Source organism: Macaca nemestrina, chromosome 1, assembly GCF_043159975.1.
Source record: "Macaca nemestrina isolate mMacNem1 chromosome 1, mMacNem.hap1, whole genome shotgun sequence".
NCBI classification, from domain to species: domain Eukaryota; kingdom Metazoa; phylum Chordata; class Mammalia; order Primates; family Cercopithecidae; genus Macaca; species Macaca nemestrina.
In genome coordinates, this window is record NC_092125.1 from 151,836,456 (window position 1) to 151,859,898 (window position 23,443).

At 37.6% G+C, this 23,443-nt stretch overlaps 1 protein-coding gene and 1 pseudogene across 25 annotated transcripts in view; both read right to left on the bottom strand.

The window, feature by feature from the left end:
* LOC105482716 (adhesion G protein-coupled receptor L2) overlaps positions 1-23,443 on the bottom strand; it is a 684,023-nt gene that overhangs the window by 267,622 nt on the left and 392,958 nt on the right. The window lies entirely within an intron of this gene.
* LOC105482719 (hsc70-interacting protein pseudogene) lies at positions 3,496-5,352 on the bottom strand (annotated as a pseudogene).

The following is a 23,443-nucleotide window of genomic DNA, read 5'->3' on the forward strand; positions in this document are numbered from 1 at the left end:
TATACTTTTTAAAGAAATATGTACTAAAACATTAATGGTAGTTGTTTCTGTGTGATGGGATTATAGATACTTTTTATTTTCCACTAATTATGTCTTCATATTTCTAAATTTTCTGCAATAAACCAGTATTAATTTGGTCTATTTTGTTTCAAGTCTAACATGGATGGTATCTCATATTTTCACAAAATTGAGAATTAGAAGCTCAATGAGGGCAAGAACCCTGTCTGTCTTGGAAGGTTGGTTGAATCAATGAATAAGTCAGCATCAAAGAGAAAATTTGCATACTTCAGTCAAAAGAGAACATTGTAATGCAATTGTAACTGTACATGTTTGACATCAGCAATATCTATAAACTGATTACTACTTTGTCATTCAGTTACCTGTATTAAAAATGCCGCATGAAATTTAATATAAACTTGGTTCCATGTATGTCATTTAAAATATCTTCTGAAAGATGAACACAGTGTACATAAAAGAGAATTCAATTAAAAGCAGTGAATCCCTAACGATAGCTTAGGATGGATTCTTATTCAGGCCTGAACAGTTATCTGTCCAAAGTTCCTACTGTATGCATTCTAATGAAGTAAAAACAAAGCATTAGAAAAACTGTAGGTAATACGATGTGCACTGTACAATGTAAAATGAAACTATCAGTCAAACAGGTGTTAATAAAAAGTTGAAGTTTTAGAGTACGTGTAGTGAACATGTGTTACTTTTACCCCTTGGCATCTGTATTTCCCATTTCTGGTAAAATAGGACCTCCTCCTCCCAAAACCTTTTCTTTGGGGAATGACTCCTCAATCCATGTAATTTAAGTAGGTTTGACCCACACTCTCAACTCTAGTGCTGTCCAATACAGTAGTGGCTATTTAGTTTAAATTTAAAAGACTTAAAAGAAAGTCTAAATTTTAGTTCCTCAGTTGCATTAAGCACATTTTGAGTAATCAATAGCCACACATGACTAGTTGTTACTGTACAAGACATAGTAGATTATAGAACATTTCCATCATCACACAAAGTTTTCTTTGACCATGCCCAGGGGTTTCAGTAACCCAGTATTAATCCCATGTGACTGGCCACAGGGATGAGTCCAGGGAAGGATGTATGACCCAATTCGGGTAGGTAAGAGCCAGGCTGAGGATTTCTGTAAGGGTTGTAAGAGAGAAGTTCTCATGACTTTTGGAATAAAAGAGGGGCAAGGAGATGGAGCTGCTGCAGTTTCCCCAAGGGACAACCCTGCTGAGAATGGACACTGTATGGAAGAGAAAATTCCTACAAACAGAGAGAAACCAGGTCATTGAGATTCTTTCTGAGATCATTAACCAACAGTGCCTAAAGACTACCTGCGGATTGTTTTGTTTTTTTGTTTTTTAAAAAAAATTTATTTAATTTATTTTTATTTATTTATTTTTTTTGAGACATGGTCTGTCTCTGTCGCCCAGGCTGGAGTGCAGTGGAGTGATCTCTGCTCACTGCAACCTCCGCCTCCCAGGTTCAAGAGATTCTCCCACCTCTGCGGGAGAATTTAGGGAAATGGGTCATCTCATACTTGGCTGTTTGAATTATGATGAGAAATATACCAATAGTCACTATGTTGGCCAGGCTGGTCTCCAACTCCTGACCTTGTGATCTGCCCGCTTCAGCCTCCCAAAGCGCTGGGATTACAAGTATGAGCCACCGCGCCTGGCGTCAAATGCAAGTTTATATGGTGAGTATTTTTAAAGGATTTTAAAAGCATGCTCCATCAGCATAATAGCTTTTTCTCATCTATGGAACAGATGCATTTCTGTCTGCTTGTGTACAGCAAAGGGTAGGAACCTGAATAAACTTATTTATGATTCCAGAAATGTGCTATTTTAGAAATGTACTCCATAGAATTTACTTCACTGCTCCTACCGATTCTTCAAATAAGCAAAGTACAGAAGGTCTTATCCAATGAAAATGTTTTTAAGCACTAGCACTTTACATTGAAACATTGGTAGAAAGGTAGCAATATCAGGTACAATGTTTATACTTAGTCTTATTTAAAATAAGAATTGAATGCACAACAGAAAATTTATCATTTTCTTTATCATTGGAGGGGAGGGAAAGAAAGCAAGCAGAGCTGGGGGTATGGTTACACTATTTAAGGAAGAGCTGAATACAAAGACAATGAGTCTTTTATAGTCTCAACAACTCTACAATGAATAACTGGATTATCTCATTTATAATTCACATTGAATCAAAAAAATTGTTTCCCCTTTGTGCATATCAATGTAATTCAAACCTTATTATCTTCAAAATACAAAGATGAATACTACAAGATAAACTCTGACTCCAATAGGTATTTTCTAAGTAGAAGACCAAACAACAAAGGGAGTCCCTCTTTCCAGTGTCTTTTGATATGACAAGATTTCGCCAGAGTGGAAGTCTAACACTTAAATAAGCGTTCTCATGGCCAAGTAAGAAACTACAGTTGTTGTGGGTATTACCCTACAATTACTCTACGTATTACATATTAAATTAAACTCAGCATTAAATATGCTTGTATAATTATGCTGTTAATGATGATAGCAGTGATGATGCTGGTGGAAAAAGCCTGTCTTTAGCCCAAGAAAAGTAAGGGAGAAAAATGTAACAAGCAGAAAGCAGACACAGAGCTGGGCATTTTTTGACTAGGAAAGAGAATTTTAAGCATAGAAATATAAAAAGAAAAATATTCCCTTATTTTCCCTATGTGGAAATAATATGAAACATTTATTAGATATACTGGACAAGAACAGAACTAAGTACTCCAACTCTGCTGCAGCATTACAAGAAAAATCCCTTCACCACTAGGTAAGATTTAAGGGCAACCTGCCCAAGGATGCATGCTATTTAAAGTACAGCAAGATTGCCACTGCCCTGCCAAGTACTTCCAGTCCCTACCCAGGTCCTACTGAAATACTAGTGGTCCCAGTTAGTTTTATTGAAACAAGTATTTAAAGAAAAGGATAAAGCATTTAAAAAGACAAGCAAAAATGCTTCAGGAACCACATATCCAACACAAAGTTTATCCTCAAATGAGTTGTTTGCCTCGCACTAATAAACTTTTGTTTCACTCAAATTAGAGCAATAATCTTCCATACATAAATATCTTCCCTTCCCAATAACTCAAAGGAAAAAAGTCCAAAGTGATTAGTAAAGAAAAATATAAGAATTAACAGACCCTTTAAATTTGTTGTAAATATTTTTAAGGTTTAAAAAGTGTTTAAAGTTTGTAATTCCTAGTAGGAAAACATTATCTGAACGAATACCCTAATGGCAAATCACCGTAAAATGCTTCAGTTGCATTTGGGGGAGAGAGGTAGGGATTAATTCCTAGTAGGAAAACATTATCTGAATGAATACCCTAATGGCAAATCACTGTAAAATGCTTCAGCTGCATTTGGAGGAGAAGGGTAGGGATTATCTTCAAAGCTCCCCAGCTCTCTTGATGAGAAGGTCAGAGGTACACTGGTTTGTATTATTGCGACATCCATAAGGTAATCTAGGTTGCTTTTCCTTCAGCAGGGGCTTTGTTTATCAGAAGAGCATTATGCTTGACCTCCAATTGGCTGACAATTTACTAATAAGATTCATAACCTTTGGGTTTCTCTGGTATTTTGATGTATTTGCTGGGTTCTGAGCCACATCCTGGAAGGCCACCATAACTTCTGGATCCTGCGTGTCTGCAAGAACTCTGGATCACTAAGAATTTCATTGAGTCCAGGCATTTGGGTCCTTCCAGACATTCCTCCGGGAAAATTACCAGGCATTCCCCCAGGAAAGCCACCTGGAAAAGAGCCATCCTGAGCTTCTTACTGTGGTCTGGCTTATTCCTCCTCCCGGGCTCTCTCACGCTCTTCTCGAGCCGTCTTAACTCTTTCTGTTCTTTGTTCTCTGGCTCTTCACGTTTCGCTCATACTTTCTTCTGCAATTTCCTGTGCCCTAGGTTGAATTTCTTTCAGCATCGTACTAGTATCTTCATCGTAAAACAATTTACAGGCAAGGGCAAGATCATGGGTGCATCTTCCCAGTGGCCTAGGAGTCTGTGTGCTTTCACTTGCCATTTGTAAGGCTGAGCTGAATCAGGATTTATTTCAATGCCTGTGTCACAGTCTCGGATGGCAGCATTTGGCTTCTTTAATTTGACGAAGACGCTGACCCTCTTGGCATAGAAAATGGCCAAGTGCAAATTTAGCTTGATGGTATTTGTGAATAAGTCAATGGCTTTCTGTAGTTCACCATCATTTAGGGCTTCAATAGCAGCCACTTTCTTATCATTTGCCTGATCTCATCTCCTCTGTTACCTCTGCATTTTCATCTCCCATTTCTTGAGGGGCATCAGTGTCTGATTTAATCACACCTTCTTTATCAATTTCTAGATCACTTTCCTCACTTGATGGTTTGTCTGTCTTTAAGTCTTCCTGCACCTTCTTACTGTCAGGTTTTTTTTCCACTTGGTATTTTCTTCTGATTTAGATTTCTGAGTAGCAGGTGGTACTTTACCCCCATGCTCTCCACCCCCTTCCTCAGGAAGCGCATTTCCTTGGCGTGCAGAATGCTCAGATCCTGCTTACGTATTTTCACAAGGGCCTGAAGCTCGTTCACTTTGCGGGGGTCCATGGTCGGGAGGCGGTGGGCAAAGCTGAGGGGCTGCGGCCCAGTTCCAGGCCCAGGTGCTGGCTTGGCGTGACCACACAGAAGCAATTTTTGTATTTTTTTTGGTAGAAGCTGGGTCTTGCCATGTTGCCCAGGCTGGTCCTGAACTCCTGGACTCAAGAGATCGTCCCATCTCAGCCTCCCAAATTGCTGCCATTACAAGCGTGAGCCACTATGCCAGGCCTACCTGCATATTTTTAACTTACAAAAGCCAATAAATTTCTTTCTTCAAGATTAATTTGGGTCTGTTGTTCTGATATATAACTAAAGTAGTATTAACTGAGATATATAATTGAAAGTGAATGAACTAAAAGCAGTGTGGTTATCTCTTTGATACCATCATAAAGCCTCAAAAGTGACTCCAAGTATATTAAAAGAGGTTTTGAGTTAAATTTTGGTTGTAATTCAAAGATGAGAGTGACATGTAATTATACAGATAAATGTATGCTGTTGTCATTTAGCAAAAATAAATTGTTTAAATCTGGCCGGGTGCAATGGCTCACACCCGTAATCCCAGCACTTTGAGAGGCTGAGGCAGGAGGATCACTTGTGTCCAAGAGGTTGAGACCAGCCCGGGCAACATAGCAAGACCCCGGCTCTATTTAAAAAAAAAAAAAAAAAGAAAGAAAATTGTTTAAATTTTATATATTTCATTTTCTGAAAAGCTGTTATCAGATCAATGGCAGTAGGTTTACATAATTGATAACCCCTTAGACTCCATAGATATTTATTTATTTATGTTAACATATAAAACATATGTAATATATAAAACATAAATATATGTTAATATGTAAGTGAGCGTTTTTCCCCAGTTCATCAGACTCACAAGTTATCCAGTTTTGCTTTATTGATATATAGGTGTTACATAATCTTTTCTTACACTGCTTCAAGTGACTTGTGGTTGATTTCGGTGTAGCCTACTTCCATCTAATAGCTGCAATAGCCTTTTTATATTGAGTAGTACTTCCTTATGATGATATAGAAAAAAACTGTATAACTGAAATTTGTATTACTAAAATTTTGTAGTTTCATATTTAATTTTATATTTCTTTTCTCTTGCTTCTCACTCTCAGTTTTGTACCTACTGTGAACTAGTTTGATGGTCAGAAGAAGCAGTTTAAAAAAGTGAATAGGTGAAGAAAATATAAAGACCTCACTTGTTAACATTAAATAAAGAATGCTTTGGCTGGGCGCAGTGGTTTATGCCTATAATCTGAGCACTTTGGGAGGCCGAGGCAGGCGGATCACTTTGAGCTCAGGAGTTTGAGACCAATCTGAGCAACATGGTAAAACCACGTCTCTACTAAAAATACAAATATTAGCCAGGCGTGGTGGCCTGTAATCCCAGCTACTCGGGAGGCTGAGGCTGGAGAATCGCTTGAACCCTGGAGGCAGAGCTTACTGTGAACTAAGATCACACCACTGCACTTCAGTCTGGGTGACAGAGCAAGATTCCATCTCAAAAAAAAAAAAAAAAAAAAAGAATGCTTTTAATTTCAGTGCTGGACTTTTCAACTACTTTTTAAAAAACGTCTGTAATATGGCTAGAAAAATCTCTGTTTTCACTCTGGCAACCTCAGCAGCAATTTGTCTGCATATGCTACCATTACATTTTCATAATAAAATATAGTTAAACAAAAATGAATGCCAAGAAAATAGATTTGTTTCTAAAAATGGCAGGGGGTGGAATGTGGTACCTGGACATGTTTTCTAACACAGTCCACAAAATCATGTTTTCTCCCATATCACATTTTAAAAATAGACTACCAGGTAGAGGATAGCCCACTTGCAGAAAGGCTCCCTCAGGAATCAGCGGGAGATGTTCAAAAAACACTCTTGAGTCAACATGCTGACAGTGATCAGAAAAAAAGACAAACTCCACTAGCATTGGGCTGTATACAAAGAACCATCATATCCCAGACCTAGGGGATGATATATGATGCACCTGGAAAAGTGCATTCGGTTTAGATAAACTCAATTCCAGAAATATGTGGAAGATTGGAGAGAGTAAAGAGAAAAGGAAAAAAAAAATGATGAAGTGACTGGGGAGGTGAGGTTGGGAGAGGGGCTTGGGAGGAAAGATTAAAGCAACTGGCTAAGTAACTTAAGATTTGACATGATAACAGCCAACAAATATTTTAAAATAGCAAATACTATAAAGATAGAGAAATTACTTGGGATGGTAAAAGAACGCAGAGAAAGAAGCAGGATTGGGAAACCTGATGTTCTGGCTATGTGTAGAGAAAGATAAAAAACTGAAAAATATAGTAACTTTTGGAATATTGTCTTAAGGAATCTGTAGGAAGCTTTAATTCATAGCAAATTTACTACTAAACACAAAGAAAGCCATGGATGTTGGAAGGTAATGATTGTAAGGAATGTATGGTGGCCTATATGACTAGAGATATTCTTTCTTACTTAGTTCTATAAATCTATTGTAATATGAAAACTCTAATTTATGTTGAAAAGGGTATATTCCTTGCCAGGGGGCAAGGTTTAAACCAAACTTTTAAAGAATCCATTATTTCTCAGTTTGCTTTGGGATCTCTTAACACAGGCTTGAAAACTGTTTTTAATCTCCAGTTTTCCAAAACCAATTCAATTAAAAATAATTTTTAAAAATCTGAAATCCTATCCATAAGGGCTAATAACTACAGAGGTGTCCAACAGATATTCAATCACAAAAATTCAAATGCTCTTTTCATTAAGCCTCTGGTGTCTTTTTCCATAGCTAAACCAAGATAATTGTTTTGGGGCTAATTTCTGAGGCTGTTTAATAACATCTCCTGCTAGACTTCTCATGTAAACTCAGCAAGAGGAAACATCCAGAGTAATAGAAAAATATTCTGCTCATTTTGTAGCTCAAATTCATACTTTTCTTTACAAAAGAGATCCTGCTGTTTGAGTTTGGCAACTGCCATACCAACTGCATTGGGGAAGATTGGATTATAAGGCAAAGCTGACTATGCAGTAAAGTCTCCACTCTCCAGGAGGATTTTTGTGTAAATTCCATTACAATTCATAATTTTATAGATAATGAAAAGGATACAAAACACTTTAAGGTTTCCAAGTCAGCAAAATAATGAACAGGACAGTCCACAAACTACTTTACTACATTTTTGACATTTGGTCACTCATATAAATGGGGTTTGTATCTGTTCTTCTTTCACAGAGGATTTTTTTTTTTTTTTAATGCTACATTCTATCAACTCATAGCTCTACAGGTTATTGCTAATGTGTGAACATGAACTACAAAAATTTCATCATACTTTTAATTTCAGTAAATGGCAGATTTTGCATTATGTTTCCTTAAGAAAATATGGACAATCTTTTCTCCCAAAATGTGGTGACTCACGCCTGTAATCCCAGTACTTTGGGAGCCCAAGGCAGGCAGATCATGAGGTCAAGAGATCGAGACCATCCTGGCCAACATGGTGAAACTCCGTCTCTACTGCAAATACAAAAATTAGCTGGGCATGGTGGCGTATGCCTGTAGTCCCAGCTACTCGGGAGGCTGAGGCAGGAGAATCACTTGAACCCAGGAGGCGGAGGTTGGAGTGAGCCGAGATCACACCACTGCACTCTGACCTTGCCACAGAGCAAGACACACGTACCTTATAGACTAATGGCAGTGCCAGAGAGGTATGCTTTTATAATTAACCAACCACAAAATTAAAACTATGTAGATTGATCTATAATTATTCTTTTATGTAATTTGTGATGACATGTAAGGGTAAAAGTATGTTTTCAAAAGACTAGCCTCAGAGACAATATGTTTTTGGGTTTCCAAATGGCTCTTTCTTAGCAATAGTCAATGACTATAACAGAAACAGTCAAAAAAATATTCTGTAGCATAATGTACAAAATGTATTATTTTCCTTCTGCTATTGTCATTTTAGTTCCATATATTGTCTTGTGCTAGAAGGTGAAATTCCCATTAGTGTCAATGGAGAATCCAGGCATGGAGTAAAGGAAACCCAAGACTTTGGCAACAGTGACACAATTCTCCAAGTGAAGCAAGAATGTGAACAAAGTATGCATTTGAAATATAAAATATTCTGGTGATCCTTTATCCCATTAGCGGAGTTGAAGTTTTCAGGGATGTATGCTCATCTTTATTCTGGGATGACTAACACACATGTAATATTCCCTTTGGTATATTTAATAATTTCAGTCAAAATAGGAAGCCTATTGACATTTCACTTCATTGCCAAATCAAACAAGATTAGTCATATGAACTGTGCCTCACTGATAGATGAATTTTGATGGTGAAAAGTCAAAACATCATGCATGACCTTTGACTTGTAGTTGGCCTTTTGGGAGCCATGCTGTACCTCTTTCCAAAGGAGAGAAGCCCAGACTGGGTTCCTGTGGACTTAACCAAAGAATCATATATAACTGGCTCATGACTTTTACACTCTAGAATGCTTCTTTCTCAGGGAGTTCTCAAGTGCATTAAAATGTTCCAGAAGCAGACATTCCCAAGCATTGGCTTTGGGAAGTCCTGATAATTTAGAGAAACAGCCAGAAGAGAAAATGGAGACAACATGACCAACCCATGCTAAATAGAGGCAAAAGGCTCATGTATGCTAATAACAAGATTTCATCCTTAAAGCAGGATTTTAGTGATTGCTTTACATGCAGTATCCCATGTAAGCCTCATGACAATCCTATGAAGTAAGTCTGTTATTATTCCCATTTTTTGATGAGAAGACTGAGGATCAAAAACTAAATAACACTTTATTATTTTGAAGATCAAATGCTGTATAGTGGAGTTGCATTTGAGCCCATGTCCAGATTTCTTAACCACTTTAAATATTACTTTAATCCTCCTTATTACCGCAAAACACACACACACACACACACACACACACACACAAAATGTAATTTACCTTCTGTACATACTTTTCAGAATATGTAATGATTTTTGTGGTTTTACCCTTTTATGCTTCTTTTGATGGTTTTAAACCTGGATTAATCCAGTTCTTAGATACTGATTTTGTTGTTGATGGTGGTGGTGGTGTATAGCTCTTTTATATGACCCTGACAAATCACAGGTAGTTGCACTGCTTTAATTTCCTTTTAAGAGATTTTTCTCTGAAAGTGCCAGCCACACAGGGAGGAGAAGGTACAGATTACCCTGTTTGTTATTGGTCTATAAGGTTATGACAGTAATAAAATGTAATTTCTGAGAATAAAATTAAATTTTTAATGACAATAGCAATACCCAGTGAATGAACACAAACTCGTGCAGGCCCTGTACTAAATGCTTTGGGTATAAGAACTCATTCAGTACTCAGAATAACACCGGGAAATAAGTATTATTGTCACCATTTTACAGATAACAAAATAGAGCTCGAATAATCTAAGAAAGCTGCTTAAGGTCATGCAAAGTCTATAGCAGAACTGATCAAGCACACATCTCTCTGCCTGCAGGGACTTTGCTTTTTCCTTTACCACACTGCCTGCCATATCCAGAAATATGAACTGTTCAAGCTACTTTCTTTAAGGCTAGAAATAAACTTTTAAGATCTGACAGACTGTGTTAGAGACCAAGTGAAGGTCATTAGTATAAAAATATAATAGTAAAATGCTTCTCTTTCTTCTCTTTCTATCACTTGAGTCTTTCTTCTCTCTGCCCTTGCCCCATTTTCATATGAAATGATATCATATATTTCAGTACCTTGAGCAATTACGATGCTGTGGGGCTTTGAAGAGGCAAACTATCCCTAACTTTAGCATTGCTAAGCTTAAAGGTGCCTGTGGGAACAGAACATCTTGCCTTTCTTGATCTGGTTGGCCTCAAAACCTCAGCTATTAATTATAATCCAGGTACTGTACAGGGGACCTAAGAACTCGACTTCCTTTGACTTCTGTTCCTCATTAGGTTTTGTGACCTTGGTCTCATGAAGAGACAATGGAAAAAAAGCAGGGGGATAAGAGATATTTCCCCCTCAGCACTTGGCCATTTGACATGTATGCAGAGCTATATTTGTCTCTGTCTCATCCTTTTGAAGGTAAGCTTGTGGGGAGTACCAGGCATGTCATGTCGCATTAAGTGCTCAGCACACTCTTACTCCATGCTTAACATAATAACTCTCATATTCATTCATGAGAAAAGTCTCCTTTTCTTATATCCAGCCAACTGAAAAGATTCATAGGGATGATTTGAAAAGGTTGAAAGGCAACTTGAAGCACAAGAATTTACAAGATGCATATACACACTAACAGAAAAATCTCACGGTGGTAAATTATATTACTTGAGCTGGTGCTTTTTCTCCTGTGTAGACCTAATGTCTGCATAAAATGTTTGTTCAAAGCTAGTACATATTGTATTACTCAAGAATATATATATGTCTCTTTAGAATTAAAAAAAGGAAAAAAGAAAAACCCATCTGTTTGTGAATAAATGTGGCTTTTTCTTCTGTACATTTGAGTGCCCTGTTTGGTTGAAAGCTTATAGTACTTATTTTACCAAAAAAAAAAATTTTTTTTTTTACTAAATTAGCTTCCTCTAGAAAATAAATCTGGATATGATCAGGAGCAGCCAAAGCAAGAAGCAGTAAAATCCAAAAATAATGTCACAAACAGCTTAAGTCACTTAACTTTATGTAAATCTACTGAGGAGTAAAAAAGAAAAAAAAAGAGCAGAAAAAATGTCTGAACAAAGCAGGTTAAAAACTGGGAGGAGAGAACTCTTGCATCAAAGAAAAAGAAACAAAAGAAATTATAAGCTATTCTTCTTTTACTGGAGAGAAATTAAGGACTTACACCTATGATACATTGAGTAGAAGCAACTACAAAAGAAAAAAAAGTGCCCAAACCTGTACTTGAATCAAGGTGGAGTGACTACTTGCCACAATTACATAAAACTGTCTCAAGTTATTGTTACAGGATTATTTCTGAAATAGGAAATATTGAAGTATGTAGCACACTTCTCAAAATTCTCTCCCCTCCGTCAGTAAGTTATAATATTTCAGCATATAGTAAGTGCCACATTCATTAATTTCTAAAACTGAATTAGGATTTTCTAAATCTTCTTTATCCCTTTAGAGTTTTGTACCTGACTTCTATTATATTGTGTATAAAAATGTATCAAAATGATGCATGTTTTTTACTCTATAAATTGCTAGGTAAAAATTATTTCTTGAGTATTAAGCATACATATGTGCTTTCTCCCTGCTCTGCCCCATACGATAAAAGGTTGCTTGAGGTGAAATGATTAGTCAATATTTTAAAATAAAGAAATATCTTGATGCATATATTTTTAAGAAGTTTGATACCACTCAGCCTCTATCTTTGCCTAATAGTGAGGTAACTATTCCTTATTTTCTGAGGCAATCTTAATTTATGTCTCTTGCTCTGGCACAATTATTAGTAGTATCTACTTTTACTTTCAAAAGTATCCAAATTTAAATGATAAATTATATAGGTATCTGATATGGTTTGGCTGTGTTTCCACCCAAATCTCATCCCTTGAATTGTGGCTCCCATAATCCCCACGTGTCGTGAGAGGGTCCTGGTGGGAGGTAATGGAATCATTGGAAGAGGATTTTCCCATGCTGTTCTTGTGATAGTGAATAAGACTCATGAGATCTGATGGTTTTATAAAGGGCAGTTTCCCTGCACACGCCTTCTTGCCTGCTGCCCTGTAAGACATGCTTTTTCTCCTCCTCCACTTTCCGCCATGTGATTGTGAGGCCTCCCCAGCCATGTGGAACTGTGAGACCATTAAACTTCTTTTTCTTTATAAATTACCCAGTCTCTGGTATGTCTTTATTAGCAGCGTGAGAACAGACTAATACAGTATCTCTACCTAATATCAAGGCAGCATGGCATGGAATGATCTAGGGCTTTTGAGACAGGCACCTCCGAGTCTTTGCGTATTTCCATCATTTACTTACTGTATAAACTTGGGCGATTACTTATCCACTCTGAGACCAATTTTTTGTCAGCAGCATATGGATAATAATAGCTCACAGACTTGTTGAGATAACACAAATGCATAGTATTATGTCTGGGTACATACACAAATGGGGACAATAAGATCAACTTACAAGATCGTTGTGCAGTTTACTTAAGATGATGAATTTATGCATAGTGCTCAGCACATGGTAGATACTCAGAAAATATCATTTTCATCATACTCATTCTCATCATCATCACTATCATTGACCATTAGTGGCTGTTTGTAAATATTAGAGTTAATTGTTTCTTCCCTTCTAACCTTACCTCTTCTGGTACATGCTGATGTCACATCTGTGAAACATGCTTAGAAATGTGTGTTATACCCACAACAATCAGGAAATAGGAGCACTTTTAGACTGCTTTGCACACTAACTGAACAGCATTTGGTCTAGTTACTGGGCAAAACACATTGGTTTGTCTGACATAAAAATGCATGTCTCAGGATGTGTCTCAAAAGTTCCATCAATGTAGAGGACTATGAACTCTGACTCTTGGATGCTCTAGGAAGATCCTAGGTCCTTCCCTCTCAAGATGGAATGCCTTGGAAGTCTCCATCTTCAAATAATTTTCATTCCATTTCATTATATATCTGGGTTTTTTTAATTTAAAAAAAAATTATAAGAATCCACTATCAGGCTGGGCATGGTGGCTCATGCCTGTAATCCCAGCACTTTGGGAGGCCAAGGTGGGTGGATCACCTGAGGTCAGGAGTTTGAGACCAGCCTGGCCAACATGGTGAAACGCCATCTCTACTAAAAATACAAAAAATTAGCCGGAGTGGTGGTGCATCCCTGTAGTCCAGCTACACAGGAGGCTGAGGCAGGAGAATCACTTGAACCCGGGAGGCAGAGGCTGCAGTGAGCTGAGATCATGCCACTGCACTCCAGCCTGGGCAGCAGAGCGAAACTCTGTCTCAAAAAAAAAAAAAAAAAAAAAAAAGCCACTATCCAGGTAAATTGGTGCTCCAGCATGATAAGCAGTGTGTTTTCTGGGGCTTATCTTACACTTGATACAACTCTGCCTGTTCCCAGTTATATATATCCCAGTTTGAGAAAGAACAGTGATTTCGCAGTTAGACACAGCTGGCTTAGAGGCCAGTTCTATATACTATGTGCTTTTGTAACCTTTGGCGTATTACTTAATGTCTCTGATCCTCAGTCTCTTGGTCTTAAATATAGGGATATTGTGATACCTATTGAATTATTTGATAATTAAATATAATCATATCTGTAAGGTCACCAAGTCATATGTTAGGAATTCAATCCATGTCAGTAATTTCACCTTTTTTCAGTGTTAGTTAAAATAGTTCAATGACATCTTGTCAGGTCACATTGATGAAGACCGATTTGAATTCATTTCTTTTGGGACACAGAGCCCAAAAGTACTTGAAAGATGACATCTGGCTTACCACATAAAAATGTCTATGCAATACAACATGGAATCTCATGCAGCTCTCCAGGTCCTTCCTTCCAAATTCCCATAGCAACTCAACCTTGAATGGTAATTGTTTATTAATGGCTTTACTTGATTGGGCATACTCTTTTTTTGTATCCAATTGCCATATAGAAACCATATGGTTGAGATGTCTTTAGACTTTAGAAAGCATTGGTAAAATGAAAACAGAAATCATATTCCCAGGCACAGGATTCGATTAGCCAAAGACTTCCTTCTTTACTTGGCTGACACTTGGGTGTTCTTCAGTATCACACTCATATGTATTCTCCTTTAGAAAGTGCTCTGAAAATATTTTTTTGCTTTCCTCTATCACTGTACTTATTACAAATCACTGAAAATTCATGTTCATTAATCTATCTTCTCCCTTAACCTTTGAATCTCTAGAGTAGGTTCCCAAAGTGAAGTCAGCAGATCCTCTGGGGTCCCTGGACACTTTCAGGGGGATTTATAAAGTCAAATCTATTTTCAATATCATACTAAGACATTATTTGCCTTTTTCACTCTGTTGACATTTGCAATGATGATAGAAAAAAACTGCTAACATCTTAGCATAAATTAAAACTGTGGCACCAAACCATATGTAGCACTATAGTCATATAGCCACCTCACACTTGCAATAAAACAAAAACAAAAACAATACAAAACAAACAACAAACAAAAATACCAATTTTAATTAAGGATGTCTTTTTAAAAACAATGAAATCATTGTTAATTTTATGAAATCTAAATCTCTGAATATACATCTTTAATATTCTATATGACAAAATGGATGCATGCAAAAAGCACTTTCACTGACTACCAAAGTCTGACTGTCTTGAGGAAAAGCACTTATGCGATAAATGTTTGAGTTATAACCTGACATAGCTGCTCTCTTCATGAAATACCATTTTTACTTTAAAAAGCAACTGACAGACTAACGATGGTTATTCAGATTTAGGTGTTGTGCAGATATTTTTTAAACAATGAATGAAAGCAAGCCAAATCACTTCAAGGAAAATAATCAATAGTACTTATTGCCAATGATAAAATCCAAACGTGCAGACAAGAATTGTAACCTGAAGAACAATTTGTACCTGTAACTGTGAACTTTACAGCTTCCTAATATGTAAAGACTTTTCTGATAAGCTTTGTGTTGATATTAACAGTGGTGATTCCTTTAAAATGTTTTATGAAATATGCTGACATATGAGAAATCTACATAACTCAGTGAAACAATACTTTCCAAATGACCAATGCATGATGTTGCAAAATCATGCATGTAGTATATTGGTTAAATATCTATTCAAAATGTAAGATTAACCAATGTGTTTTAATGCAGCAGATTTTTAAATGTTCATTGATATGGTTTCAGATTCCACCTCGCAACTAACCTTTAATAAACTATTTGTCAAAGTTTTATTCAGTATCAAAGAAGAATAGCACATTTATCTGAGAAGGCTATTAAAATATTCTTCCTTTTTTGCATGTAGTATCTGTGCAAGGCTGATTTTCTTCATAAATATTGAGTTAACAATTAAATATTTTAAAATTTCTCATTTTAATTTCTAATGTGGTAAATATTGAGAGATGTAACTCACAAAAAATAAAAGTTCTTGATTTTTTTTTTTTTAATTTTTTGAGTAGTGTCTCTCTGTCACCCAGGCTGGAGTGCAGTGGCATGATCTCAGCTCACTACAACCTCCAGCTTCCAGATTCTAGTGATTCTCATAGCCCAACCTCCTGAGTAGCTGGGACTACAGGTGTGCGCCACTACACCTGGCAAATTTTTTCTATTTTTAGTAGCAATGAGGTTTCGCCATGTTGGCCAGGCTGATCTCAAACTCCTGGCCTCAAGTGATCTGCCCGCCTCCCAAAGTGCTGGGATTATAGGCATGAGCCACCGCGACTGACAAGAGTTATTGGAATCCTCAATAATTTTTGAGAGTAGAAATGGGTTCTTAGCTCAAAAAGTTTGAGAACCACTGCTATAGGAAGCAGCACTGTTCATCCTTCTATCCAGAGTACCTGAGACTCGTGAGGTGCTTCATATGGGTTTATTTAACAGATGGATGAGTGATGAGTAAGTGAATATTGCCTATAATGCCAGAAGAATCTGACACGTTAGAAAATATCTTGATATGCAATATGTGATGAACAATTAAATTGCAATTTAATATTTCCCCCTAGCTTTGTTTCTTGCCTCATAATGCCTATCTCCAAAACAGATAAGGAGACAGGCCACAGGTGATTAGTTGTTCAGCCATAATTAATCAACTAATCAAATCAAGTTGAAGTGGTGAGGGGGTCGGGAACCAGTTATTTCTCTGTAAGTCCCTTCTCTGATAGCCAAACAATTGACTTTACTTCTTTCATTATCAATGTATACATTTTACAATAATTTGTTAGGAATAGGATAGTTTTTAACATGTTTTGAAAATTTTTTTAAAGCTTGGTTGACCATTTTTTAATATTGTTTTATAATGATATTTTAAGGCATATTTAATCCCCCTCAAAATTTCAAATGCCTCTTAATGGTATGCAGAAGACAGACTGATGGGCAGAAAAACTGGGAACTGAGGAGACAGTGAGTAGGGAAATCATGTGTCAGCCAAATCAACCCATAGCCTAAGGACTCACAGAAACAAGAATAAAGTTTAAATTAAAAAAAAAAAACAAAACAAAACTCCAAACACTAAGGTTTTTTGTTTTGTTTTGTTTTTTGTGTTTACTTTTTATACTATTCTGCTTCCTTCAAGCCAAAGTCATCTCTCTTAAAAGATAAAATATCTTCTTGATAACTCTGTACATGGGAAACAGCAGAATCAATTTGGAATCCATAGTACATTTTTTAAATCTCACTGAATAGAGGAGATAGTCTCTTGCAGGAAAGGAGCACCATTGAGTTGGCTGATATAGTTAACATACTATACCCAAGAGCTAAAGCTCTCTAAATTATTCCATAAAGCCTATTTTATCCATTGTAAAATGGATCTTGTCTCCCATTAGGTTGGTGCAAATGTAATTGCTGCTTTTGCAGTACTTTTAATGGCAAATACCACAATTACTTTTATATTACCCTAATGACTTCACTGAAATGAGGATAACTTGTTCAATCAATAGTATATCATAGTTTCATTGGCAGAGTTTTAGTTTTTCTTTTTAGAATATAAAGTAAGGGTACATCTTACCATTGATAGCATCTTAGATTCAATAAAATATAGTAACCCAGAAAGAAAATGTTTGATTCTATAATTATGGTGAGACCATATTCAGAAGAGTGGTCTCTAATACCTTGTCTGTTTTCCTTTCCTGTCCCCTTGGAAAATAATGGACCCATCTAATGAGCAAGTAAGTTGATGTGTTTCAAGGCAAGGTAAGCAAGTTTGAATGGCACTATTTGATCGCTAAGAACTTTAGAGTTTGGTAGAAAGCTTATACAAGCCCAAAGCAAAACATAAAGAAAGAAAACTGTTTAGCTGAAGTATATAAATAAAATGTGATCACATAACAGAGATTTCTATAGAAGGAGTCCATCCTAATGTTTATGCTTCAAAATATTAAACATTTCCTCAGCTTACAATTTAGACTATATATATCTATAGATGTATGTAAATTTTAATGCAAAAAATAGTATATGTAATTACCCTTTGCATTACCCTTCTCTTCTGAAGTGCCAAGGAAAATAAATGTGTGCAAAAACATTTATGCCTACATCATTATCTGTGCATTGGCTAAACAATCAAAAGTACTTCTGCAGATGCATGTATGAAAATTAAGAGCATTCCCACTTCCTCATTCAGTCAAGACAGTCATGCTGTTCTGGCAACAGATACGCATAATGGAAACAATATTGCTTTAAATAATCAAAATATACAAAGGCACATTTTTCTGAGTGATTGGAAATAACCCTGACAAATGCTTGCATTTGGTAAATTATGAGCTAGCCAAGTTATGTTTGCATAAATATAATGAAAAGCATTTTTAAAAAATTTAGTAAGCATATAAAGCAAGGCATTCTCTTGGTAATGATTTCTTTGATGGATAAACCAGCAACCATGCAGGGCAAGTTTATGAAGGTGCCTCCTTGAGTGCTTCAGAGCGTGTGTGTATGTGTGTGTGTGTTTGTGTATATGTACACAAACATATACACAAAAATTAAAAGTTTGCAAAAATTATGTAAGTGGCAGAGATATTCTTACAACTAAAAAGAAATAGAGAACAAGCGTAGGCATTTAAAATAGCTACTTATATTTGAAAAGAAGAACACAAGCTAAGTGCAATTGAATGCTTTGTTCATGTGGCACATGGATAATTCATATTCCCCATACATAACTCTTGGATAACACAGAGATTACCTATTAGGTAAAAACATAATTATATTCTCTTCCAGCAAGTTAGATACCACACCTCAGCTGCACAGTTAAACAGGTATCTGTATGTAGTTGAAGAGGGTTTGTGGGTGGCTAATAAAAAAAGTATTTGAATAGGGCAAAAATAATATTCTACTCACAGGTAATATGGTGCTATTTGTTATCAGATTGCTTGGGGTAGACCTGAGCACTGAGCATCCAACATGGGGATGCAACAACAACAACAACGACATACATTCAAGCAAAAGCCAAGGAAAGATGCACATTCATTTAGGATTGTCCAGATTATCATGGTTTTTAAACTGAGTATAATAAGGTCAGGAGACTGACCACTGAATTAGGTACATAGATAGCAAAGCTATTGTGAGAATTCTATAGCCTTTAAAAATTACCAGGAGCCAAGGAACATACTTTCACTGAAAGGATTATCATCAAGGTCTTTTCCTATGGGCAGGCCATACTAAACAAGAAATTTGTACATTCTCCTATGAGGATAGACTGTATTCAGAAAGATAAAATAGACCATGAACAGTGGGTGGAGTGGAGATGACATTCTTAGGGGAAAATTCCTTTAATTCCTAAGCATGAATTGTAGGAAGAGCCTAATTGTGGATTTATGGCCTTAGTCATCCTTTTTTCCCCCCAGATAATTGTACACTGTATTTATTTTTCTAATAATTAACCTTAGTCATCAAGTCTTTCCCCATTAACCACCACCCACCTTCACTTGAGGATGGGAAGTAACAGCTTGAGAGAAACCAGGATTACAACAGGCCTCTGGTTGGGTAAAATGGTGCAGCAGACCAAGTTAAATTGGTACTACTTCCCTTACCCTTTGAGGTAGTCCCTACTTCTTATCTTCTGTTCCTCCAATTTAGGGCTAAACCCCTGGAAAGCTTAATGCTTTGCTTTTGTTTCAATATTAAAATACATTAGAACCATTTGGTACGTCCTTATCACCCAGCTTATGACTTCTCTTCCTATAAAGAGAAATCTCTTCATGAAATTTCTCTCCTGAAAGTCATCCATGACTAAGTCATTGTGACATCTAATATTCTCATATTCCATCTTCCTTGTCTGTGTCTCCTCCTTGTTACCTGATCAGGCCTTGCTTCCAGAAACTCTCCACCCTTTCTTCCTTTCTTGGGACATTCTCAGTTTTCTTTTTAACTGTGTGACTGCAACTTCTGTCTCTTTCCTCTTTGCATTCTATGTGTATGTGATCTAAAAGTTTGTTCCGTAGCCCTTTTCTCACCTGTTCTCTCTTTCGTTGACAATCTCACCTATCCTTTGGGTCTTGTCTGCAGAGGATGCCCACAGCTCTGCTGTTAGCCCTGAGTCTCCTCAGTGCTAAATACAGGTTTCTACCTGCACTCTGCTCTTCTCTGGAAAGACAAGCTCTGGCACCTAAAACACTCATTATGTCCAAATTGGATTCGTTATCTTCCCTCTCACACTTACATCTCCTCCTGTGTTTCCTATTTTTTCAAAAATGTCATCACCAAGGTTTGAAACCTTAAAGTCAAGTATGACAGCTTTCCTGTCTCTCTCTGCAATAATATGCAAAACTCTGTCAATTTCTCCTCTAAGGTATCTCCACCATTTATATCCTCTTTTCCATCCCTTTTAAAAAACATTTTAAAAATTTTTTAATTTTTATTTATTTTTATTTTTATTTTTGAGACGGAGTCTTCTACTGTCTCTAGGCTGGAGTGCAGTGACGTTATCTCCGCTCACTGCAATCTCCACCTCCCTGGTTCAAGTGATTCTCCTGCCTCAGCCTCCCAAGTAGCTGGGACTACAGGCGTGCACCACTACACCCAGCTAATTTTTGTATTTTTAGTAGAGACTACGTTGGCCAGGATGGTCTCGATCTCTTGACCTCGTGATCTGCCCACCTCAGCCTCCCAAAGTGCTGGGATTACAGGCGTGAGCCACCATGCCCAGCCCTAAAATTTTTATTTTTAGAGACAGGGTCTTGCTCTGTCTCTTAGGCTGGTGTGCATATAGCTCACATGATCACAGCTCACTGAAATCGCAAACTCCTGGGCTCAAGCGATCCTCCTGCTTCAGCCTCCTGAATATCTGAGACTACCACCATGCTTATATAACCTTTTAAATTTTTTATAGAGATGGAATCTTGCTGTTGCCTAGGCCGGTCTCAAACTCCTGGCCTCAAGTGATCCTCCCATCTCAGCCTCCCAAAGTGCTGGGATTATAGGTGTGAGCCATGACGCCCAGCCCATCACCTCTTTTCTATAGGCTGACTTCCTGCTGTTCTTTCACAGGCTGACCTGGCTACAGGAATTTAGCCATTTAAGAGCTGCTCCTAGCCTGACACGGTGGCTCATGCCTGTAATCTCAGCACTTTGGGAAGCAGAGGTGGGCAGATCACCTGAGGTCAGGGGTTTGAGACCAGCCTGGCCAATGTGGTGAAACCCTGTCTCCACTAAAAACACAAAAATTAGTCTGGCATGGTGATGCACACCTGTAGGCTTTTCTGCATCCAAATAACCTTATACATTGCAGTGAGAAAAATAATACACAGGGTTGCGCGTGGTGGCTCACGCCTGTAATCCCAGCACCTTGGGAGGCTGAGGCGGGTGGATCACAAGGTCAGGAGTTCAAGACCAGCCTGGCCAATACTAAAAATACAAAAATTAGCTGGGTGTGGTGGCGGGTGCCTGTAATCCCAGCTACTCGGGAGGCTGAGGCAGAGAATTGCTTGAACCTGAGAGGCGGAGGTTGCAGTGAGCTGAGATGGCGCCACTGCACTCCAGCCTAGGCGACAGAGCGGGACTCCGTCTCAAAAAATAAATAAATAAATAAAACTAAAAAAAAAAACACGGTTTTGTTCATATTTATGTGCATTCCCATATATACATGCATTTGCTTCAGACATTTCTTTTGCTAGTATTTTTCTTTTTCTGCAGAAGTGTCTTTTGCTGTCATCATCCTCTTTTCCTCTCTTCAGTGCCTCTATGTCATCCAGCATTTGAGTTTAACAGTTTTGTCTTTCCATTAGATGATGAATTCCTTAAGTAAAAGGCCTAACATGTTTATCTTCAAATCCCCCACATACACTCCAGTGCCTGATATAAAGTAGCTCCTCAAGAAATCCTTGGTTTTGAATTAAGGTGAGTTTCATTCCTTTGTTTAAAAATCTTCAACATTCTCTATTTCCTATATGTTACAAACTCTTTTACCTGGTCAACAGGACCCTTAGACTTGGGATCTGGGAAAGGTGGGGAAGAGGAAAGCAGAGAAAGAGGACCAAAGAAGTAGGAAATTGGAAGCAGCAGCAAATGGCAGGCTGGATGTATTCTGAGACCATATTTGTCTTGTTCCTTTTCCTACTGATTACTATCTGGTCCTTGAGGGCCCAGACATCCACATACCACTATCACCAATCTCTCCAGGAATCTCAATGCTCAGTGCCCCTGTTAGACCATACCCAGGCCCGCCACTCCCAGCGGATGCCCTGTGTCCACTGGCAGCCACTTAGGGACTGATATGCTATGCTCTGTCTTGAGGCAGGAAAACCAGACTAGCCAGTTAAGCCTAAGAATGCACCTATCCTAAATGTTAATGGTAATTCCAGACCCATTAAGCAGACAATCAGACCTTTGGGGCCTTCCTTTTTTGCCAAGCAATGCATAGGTATTAGATTTAACTGCCTTTTAGGAGATAGCTGCCCTGAATTTGGTGTTTCACCTAGGTGGTATGAGCCAACAGGAATCTGGGTTGTGTAAGAGGGGAAGTATGATGATGAAGGGAGGCCTAAGCATCCCCATACAGGCTTGTCTCACATAGTTAAATAAATAAATTTACTGTTACCAGCAAGACCAAAGATAAGCAGGGGAAGGGGTAGCTCCAGAGAGATGATGGGTTTTTCCTTAAAGACTAAGCTCTTTTGTGGCTTACTGGCCTCCTGTATTTCATATGCAGATATCTGCCCCACACTTCCTTCCTTAATGTAGAATACAAGAGCACTAAACTAAAAATAAAACAAACAAACAAACATCAAACAAAAAACCCATTACTTTTTGTGTGCTGATATTGGAAAATGTAAACTTAGAGACTGTTAGGTAATCCCAAGTCCAGACTCATTACTCATTTAACCTTGGCACAAGTTAATGTTTAAGTGAAACTTTACAATAACCAGTTTCCATTTCTTCATTCTCCTTACATTTTCTTTTACCCATTTTCATTGTAAATTGTTTTAAATTATTTTGCTCTCCCTTTTCTTCAGCACGAGAATGAAGTTGTTTTTATCTCTATGTCATTTCCACCCTTTCCTATACTTACTTTCCCAGGAGATGATCTCACCAATGTCCACACCGGACCAAAGGCATCTAGCACATACTCTCATAACTTTCCTCGCCTCCACCTCAGATTTCCTGACACCATCCTCTTTTCCTGTCCTTCTCTCTTGGAATAAGATAACAACAACAACAACAGAAAACAAAACTCTCTAGCTGGCATATAACTACCTGGATTCTCCCCAACTCCTGTTCCATTAATGACATATTTCCCCTAACAACTCGAATTGCCCCTGCTCCACTAATTTCTTCCCTTCTACAAACATCGTCAAATCTCCACTTGCCTAAAACTTTCCTTGCTTGCTTCTTCCGCTTCACTTTCTGGGTACAGATTCCTCACATTTGCTATCTTAAATTATTCTCCCCTTCATTCTTCTCATGTCCTTGAAATATGTCTTCTGTGGAATACATATTGCAGCCCACAAATCTCAGGAAACAGTTCTTGTTGACCTAATCATTGCTGACTCACTGGCTGCTTTCATTCTTTCTGTGGTTCTCACGCTGTATTAATCAGGGCGATTGACCATCCTGAACTACCCCAGTGTGTTGTGCTTCTACACTGGGTTACATGCTTTCTTCATCTCTGTAGCTAGAGTTTTCTCAGGTTTCCTGAAAATTTTCTAGCTCCAGAATAAATTCTCTTCTTTCTTCTTTACAAATATATTATCTTTCTTTCCTATCCCTTAA